Source organism: Mustela nivalis (genome assembly GCF_964662115.1).
Source record: "Mustela nivalis genome assembly, chromosome: 9".
NCBI lineage: Eukaryota > Metazoa > Chordata > Mammalia > Carnivora > Mustelidae > Mustela > Mustela nivalis.
Genome location: NC_139028.1, coordinates 91,021,437 through 91,048,002, shown reverse-complemented (window position 1 = coordinate 91,048,002; position 26,566 = coordinate 91,021,437). Strand labels below are relative to the sequence as shown.

Below are 26,566 nucleotides of genomic sequence, written 5' to 3'. Positions count from 1 at the left end.
TCCGCCGCCGCCGGCCGCCTCTCCCAGGCCAGCGGGGCGGAGAAGGCTCGAGGCCTGCCCGCCCGGCCGGCTCCGGGAGTCCTGAGCGGGGCCCGCCGGCGGCAGCCAACGGGCGGCGGACTTCCCGCCCTCGGCTGCTCCGCGGGGAGCTGTCCACGCTCGCCGCGCCCCGCGTGGGAAGGGGCCGCGCCCGCAGTCCGCCCCGCGCGCGGGAGGGGAAATGGAGCGGAAACCCAGCCTAGGTGCTGCGAAGGGGGAGGCTTGTCAACGCTTTGCCTGGAGTTCGTTATTTGACCCTTCGAGTTATTTTGAGTGTCTCAAATACTCCGTTCCCACATCGCGATTTCTTTCTCTGAGCCCGGTCCCAAACCAGAAACAGCTGAGCGGGCTGTTTCACAGTTCGGTTTACTCCCTTCCTGCACAAAGCTTGCTGCGCTAGAGGACCCTTTTCCTGTTGTGAGGGGAGATTTATATTCAAAGAGATTCAAATTCAAACGTATTATTTTCCAATCCTCGTTGAAAGGACCTTTCCCAGGGGCTCTTATTAAGTGTCCCCACCCCCACCTTGGGAATTTTCTCATTCTGGATTTCAGAATCTTCTATCCGAAGGTAAATACTGCCTCTTCATTGATTAATCCAACTACCATCTGGATGACTTTAATTACAAGACATTCAAACTCACTATGCACACTTTGTGTTGGAGATTTTCGTCTGAGACTTGGGACTTAAGCAGGACTTTACCCAAACATTTCCCGTGTGACCTCCACGCATTTTAGCGGGGGTTAATTTAGTGATTATTTTGAGGATCTTCTGTTGTATATCAGAGCTGCGTTTCTTCTATAATCATGAGTAGTGAAACCTAGGGTTCATGGAAATCATCGTTTGGTCCGTAAGGTATAAAGTAAAAGTTAAACAGGAAAGTTTATATTTATTGACCATTCCCCTTAAAAAAATCAATACTGGTTTAACAGCTATTATGTGCTTAGCACAGAAATCTGCCCCTCAAGATAAGCTTAAAAACGTTTAAACAAACCAGACAGGCATAGTAGAAGACCTAATAAATTTGATACATTATCCCTGATCACCATTTTAAAAGCCAGTTTAAATTTCGGTAATACCTGATACTGAATCTGCTCTTCCGTACGAGATTATTTTTGTTCTGGGAGATTCTGTTTTCCTCCTGGCGCCAACATCCTTTTGTTCCTATTCCTTTCTTTTTGTAAGTCTTTCGGCACCTGTGATGCTTAAGAGTCTGGTCCCTGGGTGGGGAAGCGAGGAAGTAAGTAGTCGTTATTTACAAATGAATTCAAACGTGTAGAGCCAAGTGATCTTGCCAATTTTATGCTAATTTCAGTATGCATTTACCCTGGATATCTTTGAAAAGTAGTTTTCCTTGGGGAAGGAATTTGCCAGATAATTTGAGATCCTGCCGGGAGAAGTAAGCGTAAATCTCCCTTGCAAACTTTATTTTTCTTACTGCAGACTGGAAATCTGTAATCTAAATAAAAGAAAGACGTTTTCACTACTAACTATTACACTTGTACCTATTTTTGTGAGCACTAAAGTTTAGTCTTTACAGAAAGTATAGAAAATGGAGTGTCAGGCTATAAATGTTTTATGGCCCTTCCTTGGAGTTACCTACAACTGGTACTCAGAGTAAGTTATGCAGGCAATACCAAACAAGTGGCAATAAAGCCTTTATAGTCCCTCACACCATAATGTAGTGTATTTATGTCACATAAATCAGAGAAAAGATATTAAGGGAAATTTGGGGTGAGTATTTAAAAAATAATATTACTCTGTCACCATGTGCCATGTTCCTTTGCCCGCTATTTCTATCTCAGTTCTCAAATTGGGGACAAGTTTCGAAAATCAATGGCATCAAAGGCAGTTTGATTGCAAGATGAATTGAAATCTTACACTTTAAGAAGGAGTCTTCTTGTCCTCACCTCCGTCTTCACTTCCTTCTGAGTTTATTACCCAGGAGTTAGTAATGCCTCAGAATATATCCATGAACCGTCTCCGCACATTACCCGGCTTTCCTCCTATCCCACTAGAAAATCACCAAGTATTTCAACTGGTAGGAAGCTTGGAGTTAGATGAGTAGTTCATCACCCTTATTTTGTTGAGGAAATGGAAGCCCAGTGTTCAGCAACTTGCTTTAAGGTGACAGAGGCTATCAGTTGGAGGAAGGATCAGTGGAACCCCATCTCCACTGAGGCAACCTTATTTGTTTGTTGGGAATGGCAGAATTTGGGCTTGCCTGGCTGGAAATGTAGTCAATAAGTTCATATACTCCAGTGTTACCAAGAGACCAGCTACTAATTGGAAAGATTCAAGAAGGCCAAATTATGGGGGGCGTTGTTGTTGTTGTTTTTTTAATTTTTATTTATTTATTTGAGAGAGAGAGAGAGAGCTTGCAAGCACATGGGGTAGAGGCAGAGAGAGAGGAAGCAGACTCCCTGCTAAGATTGACACAGGACTCAATCCCAGGACCCTGGGATCATGACCTGAGCTTAAGCCAGACACCTACACGACTGAGCCACCCAGGTGACCCCAAGTTTGTGGTTTTACTGAGAATATCAGGAGTATGTTTGTGGGAAGTGGGTTGAGGAGGGGAGGGGGCTTAGTTAGTTTTCCATGTTTCCTTTCTCTTCCGGTGTTGAGAACTATAAGCCCCGTCTTTGCCAGGGCAGCCGTGATTTCAGTCCCGTAAGTCAGCATCAGAAATTAAAACATCAGAAATGCAGTTAAGTCCCACTATGATTTTTCTCTCTCTCAGGGGCTTGACCCTATCACAGTCATCTTTTACCAATCCCCATTGTCTGTCATTCCACCCAGGGAAACAGCTATGGAGTCAGAAGAGCCTGCTTCTTTGGAAGCCACAGCCTCACTCAGGTGTCACTGAAAGACGGTGATGAGGCACATTCCTCCCGGTGAGCAGAACTTCAAGAAGCATATTCGATCATCAAATTTTGTATGTGTAGAAAGTGGTCTGAGCTGTGGATGTGGATGGACTCAGGTTCTGGTGAATGACTTAGCTGATCAGGAGTCTGGAAGAATGAAGGTTGAATGATTGGAGACCAGGAGTTCTGGAGATGAAGAAAGATAGTGGTGCAGCCTCATTACGAAGTCTTTCATTGAGTGTATCTTTTATCTCCTTGCATAGATTACGGGAAATTTAAACCTCCTTCTGCAGATGATAGCTTTCTCAGCAGAATAACCAATAATAGGGACACCTGCCTGGCTGAGTCGGTAGAGCATGCGACTCTTGATTTCAGGGTTGTGAGCTTGAGCCCCACGTTGGGTGTAGAGATTAGTTAAAAATAAAATCTATGAGGTGCCTGGGTGGCTCAGTTGGTTAAGCTAAAGGTAGCTTTAGCTCAGGTCATGATCTCAGGGTCTTAGGATTGAGCCCCACGTCATCTGGCTTCCTGATCATCCAGGAGTCAGCTTTTCCCTCTCCTTCTGCCGCCCCCCACCCTGCTTGTTCTCTCTCTCTCCCTCTCTCAAATAAATTAAATAGAATCTTAAAAATTTTTTTTTAAATCTTTAGAAAAAAGAATAACCAATAAATATCGAATATATGTGTCCTACGTTCTGTGCTTTGGGCTTTCCATGGATTATCTCATTTAATCCTCAAAATATCCTTAACATGCGGTATTGGCTTTTATTATTTCCATTTTATAGGAAATTGAGGTGTAGTGAAGTTAATTAAGTCCCCAAAGCATGCAAGCCCCTAAAAATTGATGATGGTGCAAGGGAAGGCCAATATGTTTGACTCCAAAACTTAATAAGGTTGGTAAAGAGCTCCTGCCAGGTTTCTCCACTGAAGAGTTAACTCTATTTTCCTTTATAATTAATGCATATTTTGTGGGTACTTTAAGACCATGTAAATTCCTGAGGCCTCATTTTTTCACCACTGATTTTAGCATCTGTATTAGTTTCCTGTGGCTGCTGCAACAAATTATCACAAACTAAGTGGCTTCAAACAATAGAAATTCATTGCCTCACAATTTGAAATCAGAAATCAAGATGTCTACAGGGCTGTGTGCTCCCTGGGAAGGCTCTAGGAGAGAACCCTTCCTCCAGCTTCCGGCCCTTTTCCTTGGTTTGTGGTCACAGCTCTCCAATCTCTGCCTCAGTCTTTATAAGGCCTTCTCTGTACATCTGTCTTCTTTTAGGTTTTTGGGTTTTGTTTTTTGGCTTTTTTTTTTTTTTTTAGTAATCTCTACATCCAGTGTGGGGCTCGAAGTGTGCCCTGGAGAGCAAGAGCCTCATGCTCTTCTGATCGAGCCAGCCAGGCACCATTTCTCTTATGTCTTTTATAAAAGCATCTGTCGTTGGATTGGTGGCCCTGTTGGGTAATCCAGGATGATGTCATCTCAAGATCCTTAATTATATCTATAAAGATGCTTTTATCAAATAAGGTCACATTCACATGTTCTGAGGATTAGGACGTGGACACATTTTTGAGGGGCCACCAATCAACTCACTGAGGCATCCCCTAATTATTCTTGTTTGAAACAACTGTTATTATGGTTACCAAATAATAATTTTCCTAACTCCATGATTTCTTCTTCTTTTTTTTAAAGTTTTTATTTAATTATTTGACAGAGATCACAAGTAGGCAGAGAGGCAGGCAGAGAGAGAGAGGTGGGAGCATGCTGTCCGATGAGCAGAGAGCCCGACGTGGGGCTTGATCCCAGAACCCTGAGATCATGACCTGAGCTGAAAGCGAGGCTTTAACCCACTGAGCCACCGAGGCACCCCTCCATAATTCATTCCTTAATCATTAGTTTCTATTCTTCTACTGGAAGGAATTTTCCCTTTATCTATCTATCTATCTATCTATCTATCTATCTATCTCAGTACAGACTCATGATTTCTTACTTTAGTCAATGGATTTGTGCAGTAAAGGATTAACAAAGCAGGTCCATGCTGTCCAAACACTGTACAGAGCAAAGAAAGATTTGGCCCTTGCCAGGCTCCAGAGCAATAACTTTTAAGCATTTGGAAAATCCTCCTAAGAGTATCTTTGTTTAGGGATGTGTAGATGGCTCAGTTGAGTTAAGTGGCTGCCTTCGGCTCAGGTCATGATCTCAGGGTTCTGGGATCGAGTCACGCAGTGGGCTTCTTGCTCCATGGGGAGCCTGCTTCTTCCTCTGCTGTCTCTGCTTGTGCTTTCTCTTTCTCTCTCTGACAAATAAAATCTTAAAAAAAAAAAAGTATCTTCATTTACCTGAGGCCTTGGGCTGTATAAGATATGCTAATGATGTGTCTTACAGTTGAGTCTTAAGACCACGCAGTATTAGTTTGACCTCTGGAGGGACTGGAAAATTAAGGTCAGCCACCAGGGCAGTTAGCCATGCTTATGTGACCTGCTCTCAATAAAAACCCTGTATACCAAGGCTCAGATGAGCTTCCCTGGTTGACAGTACTTTACTGATTAATGCGCACAGGACTCCACTGGGCAGGACACTGCAAACTTGTACCTGGTCTCCCTTATACCCTGCACTAGGTGCCTTTTACCATTGCTGATTTTAATCTGTATCCTTTCACTATAATAAACTCTAACCATCAGTATAACAACTTCCCTAACTTTGAGTTCTTTGTAATAAATCATTGAACATGAGGGTGTTCTTGGTGAAGTTATAACCTGTTACCATATTTATTTATTTATTTATTTATTTATTTATTTATTATTTTTTAAAGTGTTTCAGTGTCTTTTTAAAATTTTATTATTTTTTTAATTAACATATAATGTATTATTAGCCCCAGGGGTACAGGTCTGTGGATCGTCAGGTTTACATACCTCACAGCTCTCGCCATAGCACAAACCTTTCCCAGTGTCCATAACCCAAGCACCCTGTCCCTATCCCTCTATCCCCCACAACCCTCAGTTTTTTTGTGTGTGAGATTAAGATGTTACCATGTTTATTTAAAACACAGGATTTATAATCTCTTTCCATACTTATTTATTTTTCATATGAAGGTGGCCTTGGGGGTCCTTGAACACATGATTAGAATCTATTACCATATTTATTTTTATAGTGAAATAATCACATACTTGACGTAATACCCAAACATTTAATTACTTTAGTATACTTCCTCACATTAAGGACCCATGAGAACATTTTAAGCTGGGAATGACATGATCAAAACCATGGAAAACACTCCCTTTCCCTTCCTAATGTCCCACTCTGGTCTACATCTTCAGGCTAGATGGAACACTGGTTCCATCACAACATAAGAAGCACAGTCCCTTCACAGATTTACATGCAAACACACACCCGCTACCACCACCACCAACAACAACAACAACAAGAAAAGAAAAAAACATGTCACTACTTAGGACAGTCCCACTACCCTCCTATTGTCCTAGTTGTTTGCAAATACAACTTGAGGCACCTACTTTCCAGGGATTTTGCTGCTGAAGAACTGAATTTCAACCAACAGTGGTAGAACATGTATTCTCAAGTCTCCAGATTCTTCAGCTAGAGCCTAAGCATGAAACACTAAAACACACTCTGCCTGAGCAGAAAACCACCTGCAAAATTGCTTTATACACTCTCCCTTCTCTTGTTACTACTCTGTTCCCTTTGTCCCAAAGCCCTAGATATAGTGGTGGTAAAGGAAGATTATTGGGAGTGGTTTAAACGTCACCAAATCATCATGCCTGTTAATGTTAGTATATAGATACTAATCACTAGCCGGTCATTACTTGGTATGAGGTTTAATTTTGTCATATGAAATTTTTCAGTTACTTAAAATTCAGATATGGTAGGCTCGAATATCTTGTGGAAGTCCAAAGCCTCTCCCAAATTTCTGCGAATTCTGAGGAAACTTACAATCTCTTGCTCAACATGTCAAGTTTCTTCTGCTTCCATTGACTGACTGCTCTGTTCAAGGTAAAAACTGAAAAAGTCTCTTCATAGTTACACTAGCACGTATGTACACACACACAAATCCACTCATGGGAACATTTATGAAAGAAAGTAAGCACTGGATTATTCATGATATCAATTTTACATTTCTGTTATTTATGTGTATGTACTCATTTTTCCACTGCTCACGTAATATGGCTGCTTGCTTACAACTTTAAAAACTCAGAGGAAGCATTGCTTATGACATGTTGTAGGAGATCCCTTTGGTGCATGTCCTGGCTCACCTCTGAGACAATTCTGACCTACCTAATGATCATAGCATCCTATCCCAAGATCACGTCATGTGTCTTTCTGTATTCTGCTTTGTATGACACCACTGGAGCTCTCCGGAGTGTAGAGAAGTTTGCACCTCCCCCTTAGGAGAAACCCTTACTCAATGAAGAACAGAAGCCAATGGATAAGTCAACCTCCTGGCTTCCAGGTGGGCTCCAGGGAGGCATTTTGTGCCCTTCTCAGTGGTCCTCATGGAAGGGAAGCTCTTGTTAACTAGTAACAGCAACTTTGATGATAAGGCCCTTTGGCTTGTCCTTCAGTCCAGTCTCTCTCTCTCTGCTCTGTCGTTTTTCCTGCCTTCCAATTAACTACCTGCATTCAAATCATTGTCTCAGGTTCTGCTTTTGGCGAAACATGTCTTATACTACTATTTGATATAACTACTTAATGTTAGTGCTTTCAATTTTGATGTATGTCTTTTCATAAGTATCTGTCCCCAAGTCAAAGTAGTTATTAAATCTTCTCCTGTCAGGCTTGGGGACAAGGCGGAGTGAAGGAGTGTTGCAAAAAGTGCTAAAAGCTACATTCTAAAAGCATCTTTAGGTCAGAACTGGGACAAATAATCCCAAAGAGGTTATCAATATAAAGTTTGAAACAAGTGAGCTTAGGTCCTTTTTAAAAAACACTATAGTTCTTCCAGACAAAAGCTTCTATGCCCCCTTCATATATATTACTGATAAAAGTGGAATCCTGAGTCTTGCTGGCCCTCTACCTTGTTCCCCATGCCCAACTACCAACACATCTTATGAAGCTTGTAGGCCTCTAGGAAGATGGTTTCAAAACTCTGGGGCTAGACAAGTAGCTGGAGCTACTTGGAGACAAGTACAGGGAGAAAGCAAAAAAAGGACCCCAAAATAAGAGTTGCTGCTATTGCAGAAATGGGAAGGTGGTTGGTTAACTCTTGGCGCTAAAATTTTATCTATAATAGTTTTCTCATTTTGTTCAAATTCCAATACTACATCATAGTCTACTATATTGAAATGCCATAATTCAACCAAGTCTTCGTCTGTTGTTGGACATTCATTTCTAATTTTTCAGTTTTAACACTACAATGAGCAACTTTCTAAAAATATGTAATCTCTTTGATGCTTTAAGGGACATTCCTAGAAGTGGACTTTCTTTGTTATGGAACACAAATGCTCCTCAATGCTCTTTCATGTCCTTCATGAATATTGTCAAATTATTTTCCAGAAAAAGTGTATCAATTTGTCTTCCACCCACAGTCTATGAGAACATTATGTTGTGTGTATCTACATCAGCATGAATGCATGGACTCGCCTTGTGAAAATATGGTCACAGCAGCCACACTCGTGTGAATTGGTTTATAGTATTGAGGAGCTTCGAATTACAACTGGGCCCTTTTCTTTTTACAGTTAGTTTTAGACCTAAGTCTTTTTGCCCCAAGCTCTATCTGAGGCATCTTTGTGACCTGGGCATCCTCACCTTCTCTGCCATCTTGATTGGAGATGCCTACCAATTACCAAATATTGCCTGCCAATTTTTTCAGACACTTATCTATCAAAGTCAATAAAGTTCAATGGGTCTTCTCCAGCTGTCCCAACTTACAATGAATATACAAAACAAAAATCTGAGATTAAGAGCAACTGTGGTTAAGAAACTTAACCTAATAGAAATGAAATAAGTGAGAAGGGCTGACATTATGAGAGTACCTATGAATGTCCTTGTAAACAAAACAAAAACTAAAGAGGTACTCTTTGGAGAGACAGAACAGCATAGAGGTTAAGAGCTAGGCTTCTTTGATTCCAATATTGCTTCTGCTGCTTACTGGGTGACCTTGGATAAGCTACTTAACCTTTCTCGTTCTCAGTTCCCTCTTTATAAAACTAGGTAATAATAGCTGCTTCACAGAAGTGTTGAGAAAATAAATAATTTCATATATGCTTAGAACAGTGCTAGGCACATAGTTTTGGGGTTTTCTTTAAACTTTTTTTTTTTTTTTACATAAAGAAGGTCAAAGAAGGGGCACCTGGGTGGCTCAGTGGATTAAAGCCTCTGCCTTCAGCTCAGGTCATGATCTCAAGGTCCTGGGATCAAGGCCCGCATCAGGCTCTCTGCTCAGCAGGGAGCCTGCTTGCCCCCTTCTCTCTCTGCCTGCCTCTCTGCCTACTTGTGATCTATGTCTGTCAAATAAATAAATAAAACCTTTTAAAAAGCTTTTTTAAGACTGGTCAAAGAGTAGTATGAAGAATACCTTTATATCACGCATTAACATTTCATAAATGTTGACATTTGCCACATTTTCTTTCAGTCTCTCTTTCTCCTGCACACCATTTTATCTAAGCTTGCACTAGAGGTTTAGCTGGTACAATAAGGTGAGGAAAATATAAAATAGTAAGATTATCTTTTTTAGGGAATGTCATGATTACATCATAGAAAATCTTATGGAATTTTCTGTAAAAAAATAGACAGTTGAATTTGGCAAGATCACAAGATACAAGGCCAACAAATTTAAAAATTATATATCTATATAGTAACAATAAACAATTAGAAAATGAGATTTTAAAAAATTAAAACATAATTCACAACCATAGAATTCACCATTTTAAAGTATACAAAAGTGGGCTTGAGTATATTCATAAGATTGTGCAACCATCACCACTATCTCATTCTAGAACATTTACAACCCTCCCCCCAAATCCCTCACATCCATCAGCACACACTCCCCAGTTCCTCTTTCCTCTAATCCCTGAGAGCCAGTAATCTACTCCCTGTTTCTATGGATTTGCCTATTCTGGACATTTCACATAAATGGAATCATATACTATGTGTGGATTTTCTGTTTCTCTGTTTCAAGTTTTTATGCAAATTCTAGTTAGTTAACATATAGGGTAATATTGGTTTCAGGAGGAAGATTTAGTGATTCATCACTAAATAACACCAGTGTTCATCACAACAAGTGTCCTCCTTAGTGCCTATCACCCATTAGCCCATCCTCCACCCACCTCCTTCCATCGACTCTCAGTTTGTTCTCTAGAGTTAAGAGAACCTCATGGTTTGATTCCCTCTCTTTTTCCCCTTCCCCTATGTTTATCTATTTTGTTTCTTAAATTCCACACATGAGTGAAATCATACAGTATTCGTCTTTCTCTGAATGACTTATTTCACTTAGCATATTGCACTGTAGCTCCATCCACGTCATTGCAAATGGCAAGATTTCATTCTTTTTTTTTTTTTAAAGATTTTATTTATTTATTTGACAGACAGAGATCACAAGTAGGCAGAGAGGCAGGCAGAGAGAGAGGAGGAAGCAGGCTCCCTGCTGAGCAGACAGCCCGATGTGGGGCTCGATCCCAGGACCCTGGGATCATGACCTGAGCTGAAGGCAGAGGCCACTGAGCCACCCAGGTGCCCCCGCAAGACTTCATTCTTTTTGATGGCTGAGTAATATTCCATTGTGTACCTATACCACATCTTCTTTATCCATTCATCAGTCAATGGACATTTGGACTCATTCCATAATTTGGTTATTGTTAATAATGCTGCTATAAACATTGGGGTGCATGTGCCACTTCGAGAACCAGTATTTTTGTATCCTTTGGATAAGTTCCTGGTAGTGCAATTGCTGGGTCATAGAATAGTTCTATATTTGATTTTTTGAGGAAGCTCCATACTGTTTCAAGAGTGGCTGCACCTGCTATGTGTGGCCTTTTTGTGTCTAACTTCTTCTACTTACCATAGTGTTCTCAAGGTTCATCAATGTTGCAGCATATATCCATATTTTGTGCTGTTTGCCACTGAATAATATTCCATGCATGGACACACCAAATTTGTGTATTCACTCATAGGTTGATGGACATTTGGATGTTTCTACTTTTTGATTATTATGAACAATGCTGCTATGAATATTTGTACACAATTTTTGTGTGAGCATATATTTTTAATTCTCTTGTGTATATACCAAGGAATTGGAAATTAAATTTTTAAAATAACACTCAGAATAGTATAAAAATACATGAAGTACTTAAAGATGAATTTAACAAAATATATGCAACACTTATACACTGGGACCTATGAACATTGCTAAGAGAAATTTAAAAGGCTTCAGTATCTTGAAAAATATATCATGGACTGGAGGACTCACCATTGTTAAGAGGTCGATTCTCTTTAAACTTTTCTACAAATTACATAAAATCCCATAAAATTCCTAGAAGTATTTTGATTTAGAAGTTGACAAGCTGATTCTAATATATATGGAAATGTAAAGTGCCTTGATTAGTCCAGATTATTCAGGGAAAGAATAAAGTTGGAGGACTTATACTACTTATTTTCAAGACTTGCTACAAAGCTACATTGAACAAAACAGAATGGTATTGGCATTATGATAGACAGAGACCAAAGGAACAGAACAGAGAACCCCAAATGCATCATCAATTGATTTTCAACAAAGTCTCCAAGATAATTTAGATTATTTGGTGGGGAAAAAGAAAGATAACCTTTTAAATAAATCCTGCTAAAATAACTGCATAATTCAATGCAGAGAGAAAAGGAATCTTGATCCTAATTTCATGTACACACAAAAATTAGACTTACATGTAAAAGCTGAAACTATAAAATGTCTATAAAAAACACAGCAGGAAATCTTTACAATGGTGGGGCAGATAACAATTTCTCAGCAAGATACACACACGCACAACGAACATTAAAAGAAAAGCTATAATTGGACTCTTCTGCTTTTTGAAAGTCACTGTTAAGAAAAATGAAAAGGCAAGCAATGACCTAGAGGAAAATATTTGTTAAGCACATACCTGATAAAGGACTTACATCTGGTATATATAACAAACCCTTTAACTCAAAAGTAAGAAGATAAACAAGCCAATTTAAAAAATGGCCACAGATATGAACAAATACGTAATAAAAGAAGTTACACGAATGACTAATAAGCATATAACAAGATACTCAATATCAGTCATCAGGGAAAAGCAAATTAAAACTACAATGAAATACCACTACACACCCAACAGAGTGCGTAAAATTAAAGGACTGGTAATAGCAAGCGTTAAAAAGGACGTGGAGCCATTGGAACCATTCCATTGGTTTACACTCCTACAGGGAGTGTAAAATAGTTCCACCACTTTGATAAACAATTGGCAGTTTCTCATAAAGTTGAACACCCACCTGCCTATTACCAGCAATTCTACTCCTAGCTATTTACCTGAAAGAATTGAAAGTTTAAGGCTGCACCAAGACTCATATATGCATGTTCATAGTAGTTTTATTCACAAAGGCTTATCAGCAAGTGAATAAATAAATACAATGCAATGAAATACTATCCAGTAATAAATAGAAACAAACTGCTAATACATGCAACGATATTCTGCTGGATGAAAGAAATCGGACCCTAGAGAACACATGTCATTTGATTTGATTTATGTAAAATTCTAGTATAGGTGAAACTAATCTTTAGTAACAGAAAGGAGATCAGAGGTAGCCTGTGGCTAGAGAGTCGGTAAAGGGACAGATGGGAAATTTCTGCAGTTGGGATGATCGTTGTGTTGGTGTCCACATTTGTTAAAATTTGTGGAACAGGTCACTGAAGATGACTTCATGTAAATTATATACCAGTAAAATTGTTATAAATGTAAAAAAAATCAGGGAATAAAAGGACACTCTTAGAAACTAAAAACATGATGATCAAAAAAATTGGAATTTGGGGTGTCTGGCTGGCTCAGTAAGTAGAACATGTGACTTGATCTTGGGGTCATGGGTTTGAGACCCACATTGGGAATAGAGGTTACATAGAAAAATAAAATCTTAAAAAAAGTTAAGTGCATTTGGGTGGTGCAGTCGGTTAAGTGTCCAACTCTTGATTTCAGCCAAGGTCCTGATCTCAGGGTTGTGGGATTGAACCCCTTGTGGGGTTCCACACTCAGCTGGAGTCTGTATGAGATTCTCTTTCCTTTTCCCTCTGTCCGCCCTGCCCCACTCATTCTTTCTCAAATAAATAAATATGTTTTTAAAAAAAAACTTTAAAAATTTAAAATTTAAGAGTTAAAATTTAAAGTATAGGAATATATGCAGAATGTAGAATAAATGGAGAAATAAATGGGAAAAAGTGAATCAATTCAGGAAGTCCAATATTCAACCATTAGGAATCACATAAAAAGTAGAAGGAACAAGTAGAAGAAAGTCACCAAAAATTATACATGGAGATTTTCTGGATTTAGGGAGTAGGGGTGGGATACAGATCTCTATGTTGAAAGGAGGCATTAGATGCCGTGAACAATAAATAAAAACTTACATCAAGCCTCAGAATTGTGAATTGGAGATCACCAGGGGTAAAAAAGGTTGAAAAGGCTCCAGAGGATGGAAACTAGACTTTAGGAGATAAGAACAAAAGCAGGGACACCAGTGTTATGGGCTGGATTGTACCCTCCCCAAAATTAGATGTGGAAGCCCTAACCCTCACTACCTAAGAATATGACTAGATTTGAAGATATGGTCGTAAAGAGGTAGTTAAGGAAACATGAGGGCAGGGTGGGCCTAATCCAATATGACTGGTGTTCTTCTAAGAGGAGGAGATTAGGACCCAGATATATATTAAGGGAAGGCCATACAAAAATGTGGAGAGAAGAGGGCCATCTACAAGTAGAGAGGGAGGCCTCAGAAGAAATCAACTTGCTGATCTTGTTCTCAAGGCTTCTATCCTCCAGAATTGTAGGCAAACAAATTTTCATTGTTTAAGGGGAAAAAGAAGGTTCAATTGGAAATAAAAGGTCATTTGCAAAAGAATTGAATCAGAATGCTATTAGAATTCTTTTTTCTTTTTTTTTTTAGATTTTATTTTTAAGTTTTCTCTACACCCAATGTGGGACTCAAACTCATAACCCCGAGATCAAGAGTTCCATGCTCCATGGACTGAGCCAGCCAGCCAGGCCAAGAATGCTGTTAGAATTCTTTTTTCTTTTTTTTTAAAGATTTTATTTATTTATTTGACAGACAGAGATCACAAGTAGGCAGAGAGGCAGGCAGAGAGAGGAGGAAGCAGGCTCCCTGCAGAGCAGAAAGCCTGATGCGGGGCTCGATCCCAGGACCCTGGGATCATGACCTGAGCTGAAGGTAGAGGCTTAACCCACTGAGCCACCCAGGCGCCCCTGCTGTTAGAATTCTTAATGGCAATCAGATGCTGGAAGATATTAGAGCAAAATCTGCAATCTGCCAAGGAAAATGATTTTTAACCTAGAACACAACACACAACCAAATTGTAAATCAAATGTGAAAGGAAAGAAGACAGTCAGAGGCATGCAAGGACTAGGGTTTGACCTACTCTTTTGAAGTTCCTTTACCTTTGTGTATGCCTTGGTACCTGAGGAATAGGACCAATTTCCTGAAATTATTCTCAATGTTATTATTTTTGATATAACCATTTTAACCTGTTCAAGACTAATTAATGTCAGGAATTATAGGAAAATGAACAAGATGAAAGAAAATGGTAAATAATGAGACATTACAAAGTTTTCAAGAAACAATAACAATATTACTATTAGGTGTTAAGCGCATTTATGTAACACTTTATAGTTGAAAGGCTTTTTAACATGCTCATATGAACTGAAAGATCATAGCGAAAGTATTTGACCTAGGAACTGGCGCATGATAGATGTTAATGGTATACAGATCCTAAGGTGATCTCCAATGCTCCCTCACTTCTGGTACTCACACTTTTGTAACTCTCCTCCCCTGTGTGCTGGTGGAAATTGTGACTTTGTTCTAACCAATAGAAAGTAGCACAGGAAATGGGATATCACTGTTGGGATTGTGTTGCATGACGTAAGGCTCCGTTTTGCTAGCAGGTGCACATCAGAGATGTCTTTGCTGGCTTGATGAAGTGGCCCTGTTGATGAATCCTATGTGCAGGGAGCTGCAGGCAGCTTCTAGAAACTGCAGGTAGCCTCTGGAGCTGAGGTTGGCCTTTTGCTTCTAGCTTATAAGGGCCTTCGGTCCTACAGAAGTAGGGAAATGAAGTCTGCCAACAACTTGAGTGAGCCTGAAAGTGGATTCTTCCACACTGAAGCATGCAGATGAGAACACAGCCTGCTCAATGCCCTGACTGCCATCTTGTCAGACCCAGAGAAGAGGACCTTGGTAAACTGTGCCTACACTCTTGACTCAGAGTTACTGTGCAATAATAAATGTGTGTAGCTTGAAAGCACTAAATTCATGGCAATTCGTTATATAGCAAAAGAAAGCTACAATAGTGTTCAACAAGTGTTAATGGGCTTGAAACGTAAATGAGGTTAGGGCTACTGTCTAATAGCCTTCTTTCTGACTGTCTTCTTGGTTCTGAACTTTTTAGCCCCTGCCCCACCTCCTCTGGTTTGGTAAAAGAAGTTCTGATTGGTCTTGCCTCTTGTCTTAGAATGATTTTCATTGTGATGTAGAGATCTGCTGATTTTCTTGCTCAACATCTATTGCCCAGGTATAGTAAGAGCATCAGTGTCTTTTGGGGAACTGCCTCTCCTTTACTTCCAGTCTGAATATGCTGCACGCTGGATCCTAGATGGGCACATGAACCAGGCCTGCTCATGAATTGGACCAGGAGAGGTCTTATGACCTACACTAGGCCAGTTAGAATCAGGTTTTTTTTTTTTTTAAGATTTTATTTATTTATTTGACAGACCGAGATCACAAGTAGGCAGAGAGGCAGGCAGAGAGAGAGAGGAGGAAGCAGGCTTCTCATTAAGCAGAGAGCCCGATGCAGGGCTCAATCCCAGGACTCTGGGATCACGACCTGAGTCGAAGGCAGAGGCTGTAACTTACTGAGCCACCCAGGCACCCCAGAATCTGGGTTTTAATACGTGGGCTTTGGGTGACAGAGGATCTCTTCTCTGCAGTCACAGAGCAGGTATGATGTAAGCCTGTGGCTTTCCCCTTCCCTTGATATGGAGAAAGTCTATGTGCAGTAGCAAAGTGTTAACACAGACAAGCTTCGTTTAGAAGAACTTGAAGTATCAATTCCCTGAGGACTGTTCCTACCACCCCAGACTTCCCAGTTCTATAGGCCAATTTGAATCAAGTTTTTGTGACTTTCTTTTTTCTTTTTTTAAGTAACTCAATGCCCAGCGTGGGGCTGAAACCCACAACCTCAAGATCAAGAGATTATATGCTAGTAAGTCAAGTCAGCCAGGTGCCCCCAATTTTTGTGACTTTCAACTAGAGTTCAGGCTTCTATCTTTTAAAGATTTTATTTATTTGTGGGAGAGAGAGAGAGAGAGAGCAAACGAGTATGAGTGGAGTAGAGGCAGAGACAGACGGAGAGGAATAAGCAGACTTCCTGCAGAGCAGAGAGCCCGACAGGGCTCAATTCTAGGACCCTGGATCATGACCTGAGCCAAAGTCAGACACTTAACGAGCTAAGCCACCCAGGCGCCCCAGGCTTCTATCTTTTACACTTTCCTCCTAAACAATTTAACATGACCCCTACATCACTTCTTCCAACCCCTGAGTGAGAAAAATATACATAGAGTCAGCAATGTATGGTAAATAATACAGCACTAATTTTGTAAGCGTGTCTCTAATCAACCCCACTTCCTAAATCTTTATGGTTCTAGTCCTCAAACTTCTCCAAATTAGTGTCTGTTGCAAACATATTCACTGAACTGTTAGGACAGGTTCTTCCTTTGGATGATGTGGCTGTTCCAAGTGGTTTTAAAAATTTGTATCTTTTACAATCTTTTTTACAATCTTTTTTCTTTTACAATCTTTTCACAGTAATCAAAATCTAGGATATTTTTTCAAACCCCTTGAAATTTCACTTATGGGCTTTGCCTAGTAAAATATTACACAAAAATAATTACTAAACCAATTCACCCCCCCCAATCATTCATTTTTCAAGAGCATATAAAGAAGTATTCAAAAAACTTTCAATTGGTCCTAGGGAAACTTGTTGCCTTAAAATTATGTTTTTTCTATTAATAAACTTTACTTTTTTTTTAAAAAATTATTCTATTTATTTATTTGACAGACAGAGATCACAAGCAGGCAGAGAGGTAGGCAGAGAGAGAGGAAGAAGCAGGCTCCCCACGGAGCAGAGAGCCTGATATGGGGCTCGATCCCAGGACCCTGAGATCATGACCTGAGCCCAAGGCAGAGGCTTTAACCCACTGAGCCACCCAGATGCCCCAATAAACTTTACTTTTTAGAGCTGTTTTAGGTTCAGAGCAAAATCAGTTGGAAAATAGAGAGAGTTCCTAATATCCTGTGTCCCTCTCCCCTGAACGACATCCCCCGCTATCAACATCCCACACCACAGTGGTACATTTGTTTTAATAGATGAACCTACACTGACACATCATTATCACCCAAAGTCCATAGTTTACCTTACAGTTCACTCTTGGTGTCCAATTTATGGATGTGGACAAACATGCAATGAAATGTATCCATTAGAGTATCATACAGAGTAGTTTCACTGTCCTAAAAATGCCCTCTGCTCCAAATATTCACCCCCATCCCTGACAACCCCTGATCTTTTTACTATTCCTGTAGTCTTGCCTTTCCAGAATGTCATATAATTGGAATCAGACAGCATGTAGACTTTTCAGATTGGCTTCTTTCCCTTAGTAACATGCATTGAAGGTTCCATTATGTCTTTTCATGGCTTGATAGTTCATTGCTTTTTTTAGCATTGAATAATATTCCATTATCTTAATGTGCCATGGTTTATTCGCCTACTGAAGTACATCTTTGTTGCTTCCAAGTTTTGAAAGTTATAAGTAAAGCTGTCGTAAACATCTATGTGCAGGTTTTTGTGTGGATATAAGTTTTCAGCTCATTTGGGAGCAGAATGGATGGATCAAATGGTAAGCATATTTAGTTTTGTAAGAAACTGCCAATGGTTGGGGTGCCTGGATGGTTCAGTGGGTTAAGCCTCTGCCTTCCCCTCGGGTCATGATCTCAGGGTCCTGGGATCGAGTGCCCCATCGGGCTCTCTGCTCAGCAGGGAGCCTGCTTCTCTCCACCACTCCCACCCTCTGCCTGCCTCTCTGCCTACTTGTCATCTCTGTCTGTCAAATAAATAAATAAAATCTTAAGAAAAAAAAAACCTGCCAACTGTCTTTGAAAGTGTACCATCTTGTATTTCAACCAGCAATGAATGAAAGTTTCTGCTGCTCCACATCCACACCAACATTTAGTATTCGTGCTATAGATTTTGACCATTCCAGCAGATGTGTAGGGGTAACTCGCTATTGACTTAATTTCCAGTTCTCTAATGACATATGATTTTGATCTCCTTATGTGTCCTCTATACATCTTCTTTGGTAAGGTATCTCTTTGAGTCTTTTGCCCATTTAAAAAATCTGATTGTTAAGTCTCCTTATTGTTGAGTTTTAAGGGTTCTTTGTATAATTTGGACAAGTCTATTTTTTTTAAGGTTTTATTTATTTGAGGGAGAGATAGAGAGGGAGAACGGGAGTGGGGCAAGGAGCAGAGGGAGGCAGACAAGCAGACTCCACATTGAGCGAGGAGCATTGGTGGTTCAGTGGTAGAATTCTCGCCTGCCACATTGAGTGAGGAGCCTGACCCAGGGCTGGATCCCATGACTCTGAGATCATGTCTTGAGCCAAAATCAAGAGTCACACATTTAACTGACTGAGCCAGCCAGAGGGCCCCTGGACAACAGCCTTTATCAGATGTATCTTTTGCAAATATTTTCTCCTAACTTGTTTTCTCATTCCCCTGATTTAAGTAATTTTAAGGAGTATAAATATTAACACTTATGTATAACTCAATGCGATCCAAAACAACATAAGGTGGTTTAAATGTTTAACATGAAGTAATATTTAATAATATTTATTATTATATTATATAATAATATATTATTACATTAACATTATATAGAAATATATTAATATACAATATTAATAATATTTAATAATAACCAGAGTTTATTTATGTGTATGATACTTAGGAATACTTTTTAAAAAGATTTTATTTTATTTTTTAAAAAGGTTTTATTCATTTATTTGTCAGAGAGAGAGAGAGCGAAAGAGAGTGAGTGAGTGAGTGAGTGCAAGCAGGGGGGTGCAATGGGCAGAGAAGTAGGCTCCCTGCTGAGCAAAGAGCCCAATAAGGGGACTTGATCTCAGGACCTTGTATGTATGTAAGAAGAATGTTTAACTGAAACAAGCAAGAGAGGGGCCCCTGGGTGGCTCAGTGAGCTAAGAGTCTACCTTTAGCTCAGGTCGTGATCCCAGCATCCTGGATTGAGCCCTACATCAGGCTCCCTGCTCGATGGGGAGCCTGCTTCTCCCCCTCTTTCTACCTTTCCCCCCGTTGGAACTCTTGCTCTCAAATAAATAAATAAATAAATAACATCTTTAAGAAAAAAAAAGAAACAAGCAACAGATAGTTATTTAGTATAAACTTTATTTACATGTATAAAAGTATCTGTAATAAGAAATCCATTAAAACCAAAATATAATCAAGGCTGTAGGAAAATGTGCATTCAAAAAAATGGGTTGCTTTTCCCAGATAATGAAAATACTGATATATTTGTATTGGATTGCCTTACACTCTTAAACTGTTAGATAAACATATTTATTTATATTTTAGATTTTATTTATTTATTTATTTGACAGACAGATCACAAGTAGTCAGAGAAGCAGGCAGAGAGAGAGGAAGGGAAGCAGGCTCCCCACTGAGCAGAGAGCTCAATGCGGGGCTTGATTCCAGGACTCTGAGATCATGACCTGAGCCAAAGGCAGAGGCTTTAATCCACTGAGCCACCCAGGCACCCCGGTAAACATTTTTAAACAACAAAAAAACTGATGGTGGAAACACATGGTACAGAAGATTGAAGGCATCAATATATGTCATACATGATCCTAAATTCCACATAGGCACGATCTACAAAAGACTCTAGTTTTTAAAAATTACAGAAATTCTGGACACTCCTCTAATAGTGTAAGTGCCATACATAATATTTCAAAGCAAGGTAATAAGTAATGAAAATGTAATTTACATTCAATTAGAACAAAAACAATGTGAATAATATAAAATTGAACTTTTGAGCAACACTAATAAAACTTTTCTTATCAAGAAATTCTCTTGTACATAGAGGAAAAATATGTACACACATAAATTATCTGAGAAATAGAAAAAATTGGTTAGAATTTGACAGGTCAATGGGAAACCGAAGATAACAGAGAACACTGTTGCTCCAAGAGTTTTAATGGTTCCAAGAGTTTTTACCCCACCCTGTATTCACTCAGAAAACACATTATTAACAGATGCAAAACTTTTTTTTTTTTTTTAATAAACATATAATGTATTACTAGCCCCAGGGGTACAGGTCTGTGAATCGCCAGGTTTACACACTTCACAGCACTCACCATAGCACATACCCTCTGCAATATACATAATCCTACCACCCTCTCCCTACCCACCCTCCCCCTGGCAACCTTTAGTTTGTTTCATGAGATTAAGAGTCTCTTATGGTTTGTCTCCCTTCCTTCCTACCCCCCAAACCCCCATGTTGCATCTCCACTTTCTCATATCAGGGACATCATATGATAATTGTCTTTCTCCGATTGACTTATTTCGCTAAGCACAATATCATCTAGTTCCATCCATGCCATTGCAAATGGCAAGATTTCAGGTTTTTTAATGGCTGCATAGTATTCTATTATATATATATATATCTCATCTTCTTTATCCATTCATCTGTTGATGGACATCTAGGTTCTTTCCATAGTTTGGCTATTGTAGACATTGCTGCTATAAACATTTAGGTGCACGTGCCCCTTCGGATCAATATGTTTGTATCTTTAGGGTAAATACCCAGTAGTGCAATTGCTGGGTCATAAGGTAGCTCTATTTTCAACTTTTTGAGGAACCTCCATGCTGTTTTCCAGAGTGGTTGCACCAGCTTGCATTCCCACCAACAGTATAAGAGGGTTCCCCTTTCTCCGCATCCTCACCAGCATCTGCCATTTCCGACTTATCAATTTTAGCCGTTCTGACTGGTGTGAGGTGGTATCTCATTGTGGTTTTGATTTGTATTTCCCTGATGACGAGTGATGTGGAGCACTTTTTCATGTGTTTGTTGACCATCTGGATGTCTTCTTTGCAGAAATTCTGTTCATGTCCTCTGCCCACTTCTTGATTGGATTCTTTGTTTTTTGGGTGTTGGGTTTGCTAAGCTCTTTATAGATTTTGGATCCTAGCGCTTTATCTGATATGTCATTTGCAAATATCTTCTCCCATTCTGTCAGTTGTCTTTTGGTTTTTTAACTGTTTCCTTTGTTGTGCAAAAGCTTTTGATCTTGATGAAGTCCCAATAGTTCATTTTTGCCCTTGCTTTCCTTGCCTTTGGTGATGTTCCTAGGAAGAAGTTGCTGTGGCTGAGGTCGAAGGGGTTGCTGCCTGTGTTCTCCTCAAGGATTTTGATGGATTCCTTTCTCACCTTGAGGTTCATCATCCATTTTGAGTCTATTTTTGTGTGTGGTATAAGGAAATGGCCCAATTTCCTTCTTGTGCATGTGGCTGTCCAATTTTCCCAATACCATTTATTGAAGAGGCTCTTTTTTCCATTGGGCATTCTTTCCTGCTTTGTCAAAGATTAGTTGAGGGTCTATTTCTGGGCTCTCTGTTCTGTTCTATTGATTTATGTGTCCGTTTTTGTGCCAGTACCATGTTTTCTTGATGATGACAGCTTTGTAATAGAGCTTGAAGTCTGGAATTGTGATGCCACCAACTTTGGCTTTCTTTTTCAATATTCCTTTGGCTATTAAAGGTCTTTTCTGGTTCCATATAAATTTTAGGATTATTTGTTCCATTTCTTTGAAAAAAATGGATGGTATTTTGATAGGAATTTCATTAAATGTGTAGATTGCTTTAGGTAGCATAGACATTTTCACAATATTTGTTCTTCCAATCCATGAGCATGGAACATTTTTCTATTTCTTTGTGTTTTCCTCAATTTATTTCATGAGTACTTTATAATTTTCTGAGTATAGATTCTTTGCCTCTTTGGTTAGGTTTATTTGTCGGTATCTTATGGTTTTGGGTGCAATTGTAAATGGGATTGACTCCTTAATTTCTCTTTCTTTTGTCTTGTTGTTGGTGTATCAAACACAACTGATTTCTGTGCATTGATTTTAAATATTATTTATTTATTTGAAAGAGAGAGAGAGAGAACGAATGAGAGCAAGCACAAGCAGGTAGAAGAACATAGGGAGAAGGAGAAGCAGACTACCCGCTGAGTGGAGAGCCCAATGTGGGGCTCGATCCCAGGGTCCTGGGATCATGACCTGAGCCGAAGGCAGATGCTTAACCGACTGAGCCACCCAGGTGTCCCGCTGTGCATTGATTTTATATCCTGACAGTTTACTGAATTCCTGTACAAGTTCTAGCAGTTTTGGAGTGGAGTCTTTTGGGTTTTCCACATAGAGTATCATATCATCTGCAAAGAGTGATAGTTTGACTTCTTCTTTGCTGATTTGGATGCCTTTAATTTCCTTTTGTTGTCTGATTGCTGAGGCTAGGACTTCTAGTACTATGTTGAATAACAGTGGTGATAATGGACATCCCTGCCGTGTTCCTGACTTTAGCAGAAAAGCTTTCAGTTTTTCTCCATTGAGAATGATATTTGTGGTGGGTTTTTCATAGGTGGCTTTGATAATATTGAGGTATGTACCTTCTATCCCTACACTTTGAAGAGTTTTGATCAGGAAGGGATGCTGTACTTTGTCAAATGCTTTTTCAGCATCTACTGAGAGTATCATATGGTTCTTGTTCTTTCTTTTATTAATGTATTGTATCACATTGATTGATTTGCAGATGTAGAACCAAACTTGCAGCTCTGGAATAAATCCCACTTGGTCGTGGTGAATAATCCTTTTAATATACTGTTGGATCCTATTGCCTAGTATTTTGGTGAGAATTTTCACATCTGTGTTCATCAAGGATATTGGTCTGTAATTCTCTTTTTTGATAGGATCCTTGTCTGGTTTTGGGATCAAGGTGATGCTGGCCTCATAAATTGAGTTTGGAAGTTTTCCTTCCATTTCTATTTTTTGAAACAGTTTCAGGAGAATAGGAATTAATTCTTCTTAAAATGTTCCCCTGGGAAGCCGTCTGGCCCTGGGCTTTTCTTTGTTTGGACATTTTTGATGACTGTTTCAATCTCCTTACTGGTTATCGGTCTGTTCCGGTTTTCTATTTCTTCCTGGTTCAGTTGTGGTAGTTTATACGTCTTGAGGAATGCATCCATTTCTTACAGATTGTCAAATTTGTTGGCATAGAGTTGTTCATAATATGTTCTTATAATTGTTTGTATTTCTTTGGTGTTGGTTGTGATCTCTCCTTTTTCATTCATGATTTTATTTATTCAGGTTCTTTCTCTTTTCTTTTTGATAAGTCTGGCCAGGGGTTTATCAATCTTATTAATTCTTTCAAAGAACTAGCTCCTAGTTTTGTTGATTTGTTCTATTTTTTTTTTTTTTTTTTTGGTTTCTATTTCATTGATATCTGCTCTGATCTTTATTATTTCTCTTCTCTTGCTGGGTTTAGGCTTTCTTTCTTGTTCTTTCTCTAGCTCCTTTAGGTGTAGGGTTAGGTTGTGTATTTGAGACCTTTCTTGTTTCTTGAGAAAGGCTTGTACTGCTATATATTTCCCTCTCAGGACTGCCTTTGAACAGACACAAAACTTTGACACAGTTTGTGTTTTCTTTTATTTATTTATTTATTTATTTATTTTGCTTAGGAAAAAGAATATTCTGTATAGAATTATATGCTTTACTGAAAGTATAACCTTATAAATGTGTATTTGTCTTTTTTTTTCCATTTCAATTCCCTTTTCATACCCATATTCCATTATCTCCTGATTATAATGGAGGGGTCATAATGATCTAATTAAATACAAAGTTTATATCAAAATAAATCTAATGGTTAACACTAATCACTTGCTTGGGGGAAGAAGTGCAAACAAAACAAATAAAAAAAAAAACCACTACCAAAGTTACAACAGGAATGCAAAATGGTGAATGAGACAGAAATAAATACATGCTAATAATTTTATATTCGGGTAGTTTTCTTTCAATCATTATAAGCATTTACCAGTCATGGAACTAACCAAGTTATATTAGTTTCAGATGTATAACATGTTGGTTCAACAATGCTATACATTACTCACTGCTCACTGATAAGTGTAGTCACCATCTGTCACAATGTTATTAAATATTACTGATTATATTTCCTATGCTGTACTTTTCATCCTTATGACTTATTTTATAACTAGAAGTTTATCCCTTTTAATCCTTTTTACCTATCTCACTCATCCCCTACACCCTTGTCCCCTCCGGCAACCATCAATTTGTTCTCTGCATTTAAGAGTCTGTTTCTTAGATTCTGCCTGGAAGTGAAATAATATGATATTTGTTTTTCTCTGTCTGACTTATTTCATTAAGCATAATATACACTAGGTCCATCCATGTTGTCATAAATGGTAAGATATCATTCTTTTTTTATGGCTGAGTAATATTCCACTATATATATACCACATCTTCTGTAACCATCTGTTGACACCTGTGTTCCACTTATGTCTTGGCTTTTATAAACAATGCTGTAATAAACACAGAGGTGCATATATCTTTTCAACTGTATCTAGTGTTTTCATTTTCCTGGGTAAATACCCAGTAGTGGAATTACTAGATCATTTAGTATTTCTATTTTTCATTTTTTGAGAACCTATATACTCTTTTCCACAATGACTACACTAATTTATACTCCCACCAACAGTGCATGAGGTCCCTTTTACTCCACAGCCTTGCTAATACCTGTTATTTCTTGTCCTTTTGAGACTGGCCATTAAGACAAGTATAAGGTGATATCTTGTTGCAGTTTAGATTTGCATTTCCCTGATGATTAATGATGCCGAGCTTCTTTTCATGTGTCTGCTGGCCCTCTGTATGTCCTTGGGAAAAATGCCTATTCAACTCCTCTGCCCGGTTTTAAATTCTATTGTTCAGTGTTGAGTTGTATAATCTCTCTATATTTTGGATATCAACTCCATATTGAAGATATCATTTGCAAACACCTCCCATTTGGTAGGTTGCTCCTTTGTTTTGTTGATGGTTTCCTTTGCTGTGCAGCAGTTTTTTGGTGTAGTCCCATATCATATTTTCCTTTGTATAAAGTATTATGAGCTCAACGTTGGATGTTCTATAAATGCCAGTGACTTCACAGTCTTAATGATGAATTCTGGATTAATTCAAGTTAGAGCAACAGTTCTGCACCTAGCGATAGCCTATAACAAATCGAGGCTACTGCTGGGAGAAAGGGGTTGTCATAGGTTCTAAAGTTAGCTTTACAATTAGGCTCTTATGAGTCCGTGGTAGTAAACAAGTACAAGGAATATTTCAAATTATGATTCAATAAGATACATCCTGTCTTTTTTTTTTTTAAAAAAAGATTTCATTTATTTATTTGAAAGAGCAAGAGATCACATGCAGAAGGAGCAGTAGGGGTAGAGGGAAAAGCAGGCTCCCGGCTGAGCAGGGAACTTGATGCGGGGCTCAGTCCCAGGACCCTGAGACCATGACCTGAGCTAAAGGCAGACCCCATGGACTGAGCCACCCAGGCCCCCCGAGGGAACAGTTTTAACACTCTACATAGTTCTTCCCCATCATAATGGTTATTAAGAGAAAAATTTTTAACCGACTGAGCCACTCAGATGTCCCGACACAGCCTGTCTTTTTTTTGTCTTTTTTTAAGTTTATTTACTTAAGTAACCTGTACATCCAATGTGGGGCTTGAACTTACGACCATGAGTTCAAGAGCCACATACTCCTCCAACTGAGCCAGTCAGGTGCCCTTGTCTATTTTTCTCTTCATCCTAAGAAATACATGTGTATGAGAATACATATACATACATGATGAACCTCAATACATTTACATATGTATGACAGTCATAAATATCTCATACACACCTAGAATTAAGTAACAAGATCCCTGTTCTTCATCATTTGAGATAGCATAATTCTGAGATGGGCCTTGGAAAAGTGTTCTTGCTCCTTCAAAACCTAGCTCTCACCAACATGTTAGATTTAGGACAAGTTATCCTTCTATGCCTCAGTCTGATTGCTACAAAGTGAGAAAAGTAGAGTTCGTCTCTGACCAATTTTTTTTTTTTTTTAAGATTTTATTTATTTACTTGAAAGAGAAAACAGAGCTGGAGAGAGAGCACGAGTCAGGGCGGGTTTGGGAAGGGAGAGGAAGTATCAGGATCTCCACTGAGCAGGGATCCTGAAGTGGAGCTTCATCCCAGGACTTGGGATCATGACCTGAGCCAAACATAGATGCTTAACCACCTGAGCCACCCAAGCACCCCT

The 26,566-nt window shown here is 39.1% G+C and overlaps 1 long non-coding RNA gene across 3 annotated transcripts in view; it reads left to right on the top strand.

The window, feature by feature from the left end:
• LOC309873393 overlaps positions 1-26,566 on the top strand; it is a 40,665-nt gene that overhangs the window by 621 nt on the left and 13,478 nt on the right. Inside the window, exons 1-2 of one of the 3 annotated variants that reach the window (XR_014316335.1) lie at positions 251-609; positions 2,842-2,936. This is a non-coding gene — a long non-coding RNA (uncharacterized lncRNA). Of the gene's footprint in view, positions 1-250; positions 610-2,661; positions 2,750-2,841; positions 2,937-26,566 lie in introns of those variants that run through there. The other 2 variants (XR_014316336.1, XR_014316334.1) reach the window with 2 other exon arrangements.